Raw genomic sequence first — 11273 nt, 5'->3', positions numbered from 1 at the left:
AATACGCCACTTCCTGTTGTTGGGGTGGGGAGCCTATGAGGAAGGGACACTTAAGGATCATGTGACATGTCATGCCCACAATGTGATGACGTTTATTTCAACGTAGGAAGTGCTGCAAATACCTGTGGTCTCGTTTATAAAGATTTTTGTTATGTGCGCTTTACTGTGTATTTTTACAAACCCATCACTGCAACGACAAAGTGCTCTGAAACATGGTGAATGTGTGAAATGTTACTGTAACTCCCCAGATTTTATATGCAAAAAGAATGATCGATCTATCTTATCCAGTTTCAAATCTACAGCCAATCAAAAATGGATATGCTTATCGTAGCACCAGCGCTACGCTGGGTTCTGTAGGGTTAAAAGTAAAAGGTCACCGTAACACACACACGAGTATGGCCAAGCCATGTTAACAAGCAGCAGAACTTCAATAAATGATGTCTAACATTAAAACCTTTCCATAGACTCACTCATGCCACATTGAGAGACACAGTCTGAGACACCTCCCAACAGAAAGTTTGGTTTTGGTCCTGCTCTCTGATGTCTCATGATGTCCATTACGTTTACCAATAAGAGTTTAGAGTACTTTAATTGCAAAAATGTCACAAATTTAACCTAACCATCATGAGTAGGTTCACACATCTTTAAAATCAGTGAGACTTATGGAAATCTTTGAGAGTGTGAAGGCTTAAGTTAGACAGAATAAGCACAGTTCAACATAATTAACTGTGTAAGCCCTGAGGTATTTTTCAACCATTTTGTCTCGCCTGGACTTCTTGTCTTAAAAATCTTGTAACACATGAATTTGTGGTACACATTCAATCTCTTTTGTTCCAGACAACCTGGACTTTAAGAATATTTCTGCAGCAGTAATGTCACAGGGATTTTAAAGAAGTTACATTTTTACAGAAAGGTCCTAGATTCAGCCCAGTTTGTGCCTTTATTCAAAGCCATTCCTGACTGCAGTGACACAGAGGATCACATCACAGGCTCTCTGTCTCTCTTCCTCTCCAGTATGAGCTGTTCTGACAGTCTGCTGCACATGTTGACAAAGCATGACACAGCAACAGGAACAGCCTGTTTGTCATAGTCGGTCATAAAGCAAATATGGTGGATAGCATTGAAAAACGTATCAAGAATGGATAAGAAGATGTCCAATATTGGATTTACTGGTGCAGATTTTATCTTTTAAGATCCCAGGCAGTCAATCAAGTTCCAGGCTCACTAGAAAAGCTTCAGTAAGCGCTACGAAGGCATGGATAGCATCATTAGAATGGCACAATGGAGAGCTTCCAGAAGAAATAGAAACATAAGTGGCTACAATTTATGGTTCGAAAGTTATTTTATATTTTTCTTTTCTTGTCATATTAATCTCAGAGGTTTAATGTCTCATTCTACTGTAAGAAACTCACAGACAGCCAAGGGGACAAGTCCAAATTCATCTGTGCCATGTTTGATCAAAACATTTACTGTTCTCTTATTTCCTTTTCAATCCATTATAAGTTCCTTTTTCCATCTTTAGGATTGTGTTAAAATCAAACTATAAATGCAGGTCTGCATCCAAACAGGAAGACACCTGGGCTTGGTTTAGGCTGTAGAAAATACAAAATGATACAAGAAAAAAATAATTTTTTGATAGCCCCAATTAAAAAACAATGTTTAAAGATTTGTCTTGATTAATTTAAACAAGTGAATATTTTTTAAAGCAGTGATTCTCGGCTGGTTTAGCATCAGGACCTACTATCACCTCCTACATGACAAATTGTGACCCAAATTAAACTTTTCCAATCATGAAATTGGCAGTTTGGACTTGAGATAAAACAAAAGAAGTGACGAAAGAAAGAGAAAGAGTCCTTTAAAATAAAAGCACATCATAGACTTTTTATTGCTGTTTTAAATCAAGGCACAGATCCAATATAAATGACCTTATGCCCCACTTTTGGGGAACCAAGAGAACCAAGGTTTTAGAGCACATAAGCAGTTTAACTCCAGTACAAATTTGGCCGAGCAATTTTCTCTTGTACTGAAGTAATATTTGACCAGGAGAATATATATTCTTTGAAACTTGTCCAACACTCAGAGAAGCCAAGAAGAGAGGAAGGAGGAGAGAAAGGTGATGACAGACAGAGAGAGAGAGAGAGATGAAGTGGATAAGACAGAAGAAAAGGATGCTTCTCCTGCCATCACACCAGAAAAGCATTCTTCAGTCTGTCAGTTGACCTGAGTGAGACTCTGCTGCCCTCTAAAGGCCACACTGTTAAATATGGGCACATGCATGTAAGCAGTGATTCTGTGGCTGTGTGAGTATGTACATGTTGAGTCTGTGTGTCCTGATTGCTTGTAAAACCGTGAAGCTCTTTGAAGACGGGCCGCTGGATTGGATGAAGTGTGGGTGCAGGGTCGGGTTACCAGGGGGCGGAGAGGGAGGAGAATGGTGCTGATGTGAGGTGAGAAGCATGAAGGAGGGCCAGCTACAGCAACCAGGAAGAATGGATTAACACAGTTGGACGAAGCTTCCTCTCAACCACACTCACAAACACAATCGCAGCAGGGAAGTCAGTGGCCTGGAGGTAGAGGCCACCTTTAGGAAGTCCAACACAAAAAAATCCCTCTTCTCACGTCATCACTGCACCAGCCAATACGAATGGACCAACGCGTGACATTTACAACATGTGAGCTGAAGTCCGCAGCATGAAAAATGTCTCACGCTGAAAGAAGTGAGATGCATTGATTTTCTTTAAATGTCAGAAGCAAGAGTTACAATTAAATGCTACACCCTTTAAAATTTCAGAGGACACATCCTGCAGCCTGAAACCACTAAAGAAACCTCCAGAAAGTTTGTTTGCTATTGAAGCCAAAATAATGTTTCAGTTACAGTATTTCAAATTCCTCCACCAGGGGGCTCCAACACAAATATATCAGCAGATTCTAACTGTTTCACAGCTTATGTGAGTGTATTCCTGTATCACTAGCTCCTTTCAGGAATTAAAAGAGGAAGAGACCCGAGAAGAGAGGACACAAAGTGAGAAAAAGAGAAATTCTTTACTTCACAGCATCAGTCCTGATGATGACAAGCTGTTCAGCTGATTTACCTCGAACTCTACTGCAACAATGAATGTTCTTGTTTAAAAATCATTTCAGACCTTATAGATTACAGTACATCTTTAGAGCTAAATTCTTTACATTAAGAAAAAGTGTATTTACATGCAACATTTTTAATAATAATAATAATACTTGTCATCGGTATTAGGGCCTTTGCACACCACTTTCATGCAATTAATTTGGCCTGGTATGTTTTTTGTGGTTGCAGGAGGTACATGCAAGCTTTCACACCATCAATGAAATGTGACATGCAAATTTGCTGCTAACATTTTCCGGGCATTGGCTGATTTTAAGTGCTGTAAATTGATAAGAAAAAACTAATCAAGTTAATCACATCCCTATGCTGTGATTAATCATGATTAATCACAGCATTTCTTTAGTTTTAGTCATTTTTAGATTTTTAAACGTTCTTATTATTAAGTGTTTATTTTCATTATTTTAACTTTCTGTACAGCACTTTGAAAGCGCTTTTTACTAAAAAAAAAAGTATTATTATTATTATCTATAAATTCAAATTTAAAATACTACCATTTACTTGCATTTTTGTTTGAGATAAATTAGTACAAGTATGGTGTTTAAATGAAGCAATATTAAACAAACTAGAGTTTTTTAACTTATTTGTGGTTTGTAAATCAGATTGTCTTAATTCACTGAGCAATGATATTTACAAACTGCAAATGAGCCCAGAAGACAAATACATCAGGTACAAAATAACTTGTGCTGTAAAGTGAATGGTCAGGTGTGCTGTTAACCCGAGGTAGCTGAAGTTGCTGACTGATGTCCAGTGGTCTCTCGTCAGTGTAATAGTTGCCTTTTTAGCCGTCATACAGTTCACAGATTCTTGTGACAGTAGTTCTCGTAGGTGTTCTGTGGTACGGGTCATCCGAGGCAACCCTGATGACGTCTTGAAGCCCCTTGTTGTCAACAATGTCAAAGGTCTGCAGTCATGACCCATTAGCAATTGCGTTAGTTAGCTTAGATGTTGTTGTTTTGGGGACAAATCCACCGTGAAGCAGACCTGGGTCTGTCTTCTCACTCATCACTGCTGTCTGCGTTAGACCCGCCTTTAACTTTTTCACCCCAGGGATGTAAACATCCATCCAGGAAGACTACGGGAGGAAGTTGTGGTCAAACTTAGTCATGTGATTAAATTGCGTCAAGCTTTCCGGATTAATCACAACCGTTAACATGTTAATTTTAACAGGCCTAATATATATATTTATATACCCTAACCCATGGTGGTGGCAGCATCATGCTGTGGGGGTGTTTTTCAGCAGCAGGGACTGGGAGTTGAGGGAAAGCTGAACAGACCAAAGTACAGAGATGTCCAGAATGAAAACCTGGGCTGGGCTGAAAGTTCACTTTCCAACATGCAGCGATTGAATCAGAAAAAAAGCAAAAGGGGGTCTGAATACTTTCTGAATGCACTGCATCTACAGTGGCTGTGACTCCAATAAGCATTTGTGCTGTTACTTTAAGAAGTCACCTTTCTTCTCAGATATTATAAACAAGTGTTAGAACCAACATGAGTGGCTCCAGAGACTGATTCTGAGAAGACAGGCTCACATTAGGACTAAAGGATACCACCTTAAATGAGCCCATCAGTGACAAGGGAGAGCAGGTAGAAGACAAGAAGGCAGATGCTGGATCATACATGGAGCTGATAGGATTTCTGATCATACAAGGCACCACTGATGATGGGTAGAAAGCTCTCCAAATCCTGAGACTATTGTGCTGGTAAAGGAAAACATCATGTTATCAGCCTGAATACTGAGCTTTCATCTGCGGTTATATCCTTTTGTTAATCTGAATCATGTTCATAGTGTCTGTTTTTCCCTCAGAGGAACAGAAATTACACAAAAATATTGGACAGAGTTTTTTTTTGATTGGGTTTTTGTGTTTATAAAAAGCATACTTTGGGTGAATAGAAAACATTTAATAAGTTTTGATGCATTTTCAAAGCTTTACAGTGTTTTTTAGTCATGTGATGGAGCACCAGCATCTTTCATAGTCACTAACTCATGGAATAATATTCCAACAACGGGTGGGACACAAGCCAGTACTTACTTTAAAGGTTGCCTCTTTAAACTCTTCGAACAGATAAAGACAAAAAGCTTTTATACCTCAATCTATTCCAGAATGAATAAGACCCTGAAAATGCCACTGCCCTCCCTCTACCATCTCTCCGGCCACTGTGAACTGTAAAAAATGGATTAGCTTCATTTGTAAGGCAATTTCCTCCGAATGAGGAGCAAGAAATGAAATACACCACCGCCACGCACACGTGCACCTCCCATCCTCTGGAGAAAAAGATCGTCTGAATTACTGGATTATTTTTAGGTGAGGCATCAATTCCTGCCGCAGTCTCTCTAATCAATTTTAATCAGGTCTTTTGCTGCTTTTTAGAAAGTATTGAACTTGAGACGTGTCAGACAGCGGAGCGGCTCGGTGCTGAACTTGGCTGTGAATCCATTAGGAACATGTGCTGGGGTGGAAATGTGACAAAACTGCAATCTGGCTGCATACAAATGGAGACGCACAAGGATGAACGTGGAAACAGAGAGATCAGAAGTCTTCCTGATATATTTGCCTACAAAGGAAGCGCCGGCGCAGATATCTAATTTTACTGCTGTTTGATCCCTGTATTAATAGTATCAAACAGTGCCTTTGTCTCAATGAGATTCTTCTCAATAACATGATCAGACCCAGCTCTTTGAACAGTAATTTTCATTTTAGCTCCATTTGACACATGAAAAAAGGAAGCTTGATTAGAGCGTCACCATTTTAAAACAATTAAAAACCACCCAATGAGATAGCGGTGCAGCAGCGTCCTCTGAAGCCGCCGCTGAGGAGGTTTGGATCGTTTCATTTAGCAGGACTTGATGTGTTCATAAACCTCTGTGGTGGCCGCTGTGTGAGAAGGTTTCTTCTCTGTGGGAGCTTGTACCTGCCTGATTTCTCTGATAAAACTCATTACTGTACGCGCTACGAAATCTTTAGGAAGTTTATAATTAAGAGCGGCTGGATGTTTAAACCTGATCTGCCCTGCGGTTACAAGCACTAGCCTTTCCTGTGGAGGTGAGTCAAAACAAGCGCTGGCTGACACCAGCAGGTGTGAAATTTCTCATTGTTGTTTCCATGGCGACACATACCACCACATGCATCAACCTTTGCTGAAAGATGGCGAGACAGTCACTCCTATTCGTGTCCCCCACCCACATGAACAGATGGAGAGGGTATAAACAGATGAGGATGGAATTACAAGCTCCCCCATGAAGAGTTAAGTTTTCCTCAAGTATTTCTGAAGTTCTAAAACAGAGCAGTTATTTCACAAAAATAAAAACTACCAGGGTCTAAAACAGAGTTCGAATAATACAGCGGCTTTCTGGAGAGCCCCATTTTCCAATGTGCACCATGGCGTTCCAAGTCACATGCACAGCATGTACATATGAGTGCAAGACAGTCAACATCGTAGTTAACAGTCATTCTCTGCAGCAGGGAGATAATGCCGTCAGTAACCTGCTGCTTAGGCAACAGCTCAAGTATTGTGCATCAAGTTTAAATGGAGAGAATCAGAGCAGCTAGTTCAAGTACCTCTGTAACTCTCCTGTAATAATTCAAACTATGGTCAAAATTATTAGCCCCCCAGATGCTAATAGTCAGTTGTCTCCTTTTTGCTGGTAACAGCCTGCAGTCTTTGGTGTAGTCTTCAATAAGTCTTAAGACACATCCCTGAGGAATCCCAGCCCATTCTTCTTTCACTAACAAAGAACACTCTAGTCAGAAATGGTTTTAAAGACTTTAATATTGAGATAATATAATGGTAGAGAAATGGAAGTATAATGGTAAGGGTCTTGGGATGAGGGGATGAAGGTAAGGGTTGTGGGAAGAAAGAATGAGGATAGGCCATAGGATGAAGGGGTAAGGGGATGAAGGTAAGGGATGAGGGTAAGGGTTGTGGGAGGGAAGGATTAGGGGATAAAGGTAACTGTCACGGGATGAGGATAAGGGTGGAAGGGATGAGGGGATGAATGTGAGGGATGTGGGATGAGGGTAAGGATCCTGGGATGGAGGAATGAGGGGATAAAGGTAAGGGTCATGGGATTAAGGGATGAGAGGATGAAGATTAGGGTTGTTGGATGAAGGAATGAGGGGATGAGGGTACGGGTTGTGGGATAAAGGAGTGAGGAGAAGGGTTGTGGGATGAAGGGATGAGGAGATGAAAGTAAGGGGTCATGGGATAAAGGGACAAGGATATAAGGGTGGAGGGGATGAGGGGATGAATGTGAGGGATGTGGGATGAAGGGATCAGGGGATGAAGGTAATGGTCATGGGATGAAGGTAATAGGGTAAGGGACATTGGATGAAGGGATGAGAGGATGAAGGTAAGGGTTGTTGATGAGGGGATGAGAGTAGGGGTTTAGGGAGGGGGGTAAGGGTTGTGGCATGAAAGGATGAGGAGATAAGTGTAAGGGTTGAGAGATGAAGGTTATACAGTAAACATCAGTTATGCTTATATATGTTGGGAGTGCAAATGGGATGAGGTAGAGGCGTGGTCTTTCTTCCTGTGCCAAGTTTATATAAAACTACATTTGGAGAATCTCTTGGTCTTCTCCAGAATGGATGGTCTTCTCATGGACCTCTGTCTTCGATACACCCCACAGATTTTAAGTGGGATTCAGGGCAGGGCTTTGTGCAGTAAGGTCAAAAGGTTGATGACACCACACAACAGCAGAGAATCCCCCTTTGGGGGAATTTAATGATATTTGCATAGAGAAACGCTCCACAAAAAGGCCCCTGAGCATTCAGTACAGTTTTACTATGGTTAATCCCATCAAACTCTGATCCTACCCATGTTTCCTCAGCTGATGTCCATCTCACCAACCTCTAGCCTCTCTCGTTGTGAAGGGAAATCCATGTCTTTTAAGAGATTCAGATCATTTGGTTCAGCTCAGTAAAGCTGGTTATTTGGCTCTTCATTTGGTCCCAGTTTGGCTTTGTAAATGTGGATTACATAACGGCAAAGGATGAAAGAGGATTAGAAGGAGGAAAGAAAACTGGCTGATGTAACGGGATACACACCTTCCAGAAAGTTCAACTTTTGTCTCCTCAGTTCACAGAATAGTTTCTCCAAAGTTTTGGGTGATCATCAAGATATTTTTTGGCAAATATGAGACTAGATAGACAGACAGAGTGTTGTACAAAAGTATTTGCCCCCTTCATGATTTCTTAGTCTTTTGGTATATTTTTCACACTTGAATGTTTCAGATCATCAAATAGATTAAAGTACAATAGTAAATACTTGGAGATAACCAGAATAAATAAAAAAGGCAGTTTTAAAATGATGATTTCATTTATTATGGAAAAAATCCTCCAGATCAATATGGTGTAATGTGAAGAAGTAATTTGCCACTGACATCTATCAATCTACAAAGGGTAACAAAGCCATTTCTGAGGCTTCGGGACTCCATTCAACCAGAGTGAGAGCCATTACCCACAAATGGGGAAAATTCAAGACAGTGGCAGACCTTCCCAGGAGTGGCCGGCCCATCAAAATGACTCCAAAAGCGCATCGATGACTCATCCAGAAGGTCACAAAGAACCCAGAACAACATCTAAAGACCTGCAGGCCTCACTTGACTCAGTTAAGGTCAGAGTTCATGAGTAAACAATGAGAAAGGGACTGGGCAAAAATGGCATCCATGAGAGAGTTCCAAGGCTGAAACCACAGCTGATAAAAAGAACACAGAGACTCATCTCGGATCTGACTAAAAAATCATCTCCATCATCCAGATGTTTGGGAAAATGTTCTGTGGACTGACGAGACAGAAGTTGAACTTTTAGGAAGGTGTGCATCCCGTTACTTCTCAAGAAAAACTGACAGCATTCCATCAAAAGAACATCATACAAACAGTCAGATGGTGGTGGTGTGATGGTCTGGGGTTTCTTTGCTGCTCCAGGACCTGGACCATTTGCTGTGATTGATGGAACTATGAATTCTGCTCTCCACCAGAAAATCCTGAAGGAGAATGTCCGGCCGTCAGTTTAGCCTCAAGCTAGAGCACACTTGGTTTGTGCAGCAGGACAATGATCCAAAACACACCGGTAAGCCCACCTCTGAATGACTTAAGAAAAAAAAAAAGGTTTTGGAGAGGCCTAATCAAAGTCTGGATTTAAATCTGATTGAGATGCTGTAAGTTGACCTTAAACGGCCATTCATGCTTGAAAATATGGCTGAATTAAGATAATTCTTCAAATAAGAGTGGGCCAAAATTCCTCCACAGCGATGTGGAAGACTGATATTTTCACACTGGGCCAGGTGGGTATAGATGGCTTTTTTCCCTTAATAAATGAAATCATCATTTATCATCAGTTTTCTTTGTCTAATCTTAACATTTGTTGATCTGAAACATTTAAATCTGACAAATATGCAAAGGCAAATACAGCTGTTTAAGTGTCTCATCCTTCCCTTAGTGGTTATATGAGTGTTCATTTATACTGGACATTTGGCTCTGTTGTGTGGATCTGTGTCTTTGTTACTTGAAAAGAGATGCCTCATAAATGTTTAACATCTATACTGGTAAAATAGGGAAAGGGGCTCATATAAATCTTAGCCTTGAGCCTCCAAATCTCTAAAATCGCCACAGAAAGGGAAGGTCTCTTCTTGTCTTTAATATCTTCAGTGACTCTCCCACCGTCTGTGAAGGGCATCCTTTAAACAACTGTCCTTTTTATGCTTCTTTATCTCCCCCTCCACAACTGAACACCATCAATCTCGCCATTTACTTTAACTTTATTTCCCACTCCATTAGTTTCTAGGACACAGAGCGGCACAGGGTGTAAGAGGGGGAGAGATAGAGAGTGTGAAAAAATGAAAGAAAGTTTGGCTCCCTGGCGAGATAAAATGTAATTTCACAGTCAACTTGCTGTGATATATTATTTCACAACAATGGGACGTGGGCTGAAATGAGCCCTGCTTGGCACCTGTACAGAACAGTTAGAACATCAGCGATGGCTCTCTGGAGAGGGTCGAGGTGGTGTGTGTCTGTGTGTAAGCATGATAGTAAAATATAACCGTGAATGGGAGGCAGAGACAGTCCTGCCTGATGAATAATGCTCAGCACTTACTGTAAAATTAGTTGTCATGATGGATGGCAGGAAAAACTAGTTTTTGATTAGATATTTACAAAGATACTCAATTTGATTTGGAAGCAACCATCATTACCAGGTTATTATTAAAAACACTTTATTGTTAAATTGAAATGAATGCTAGTCACGGTTTTGATCACCTGTGGTTAATAGGCTGATGTCTGAAGAACTGTGTGTTCACTGTAGATTAATGGTATAATTGAACTGCCAGCCAATACACACTAAGAACATCAGCACTGTGCATCAAAATAAACTGAAATGCAGTATCTTTAACTGTCAGCTTAAAAACGACTCCTTCAGCATATCTACTATTACTACTGCTGGTCAGTCATCTTAAAGCAGCCATGGTTAAATCCCCAAAACTTTGCAGAGAGTATTTTTTAGCTAAAGATATTTATCCTGTGTTGAAATATGTGTTTAAATCAGCTGAATAAATGATCAGACCAATCAGTGTTATTTAAGCTGAAAGGCATGGTGGCTACAGGCAGGGCTGCCTAGAGAAATGGCTGGGCCCTTCCACATTTCATAATTGCAGGTCCTATCATTGGCTATACTTACATTATTGCTGTGGTCCAAAGAGCCCGACCACATTAATATTACAAGATAAAAGCTCAGAACATTTGAAGAAAATTGGTTTACATTTTAAAAAAAGGCAACAATAAATGAAATGTTAACTCTTTGTTACTGAATGAGTCATAATGGGTGTAAGAATTAAAATAAAAGGTGGTCATTGATTAAATTTAGCATAGACTGTGTCTTAATTAAACACCAGGGGGCCCTACATGACTCTCTGCCCTCTTTACCCTGATTTTTCTTTCTCATTTTTAAAGGGGGGATTATAGGGCTCATAGTTTAATTTCTCAGCAAAAAATAATTGCATGTTCCATGAAACTGTTGAGTAAATGTTGGTTTTTTTTTACACTATTTGTTATGTTAAGCCTGTTGAATAAACTTAATAATTGTTCAGTCAGTTAAAAATCATGCTGATATATTCATATAAATAAACACACGTAAATCATCAC

The sequence above is a fragment of the Cheilinus undulatus genome, linkage group 9, assembly GCF_018320785.1.
Source record: "Cheilinus undulatus linkage group 9, ASM1832078v1, whole genome shotgun sequence".
Classification (NCBI taxonomy): Eukaryota; Metazoa; Chordata; class Actinopteri; order Labriformes; family Labridae; genus Cheilinus; species Cheilinus undulatus.
The sequence above is the reverse complement of the archived record's forward strand: the minus strand, read 5'-3'. Positions refer to the sequence as shown.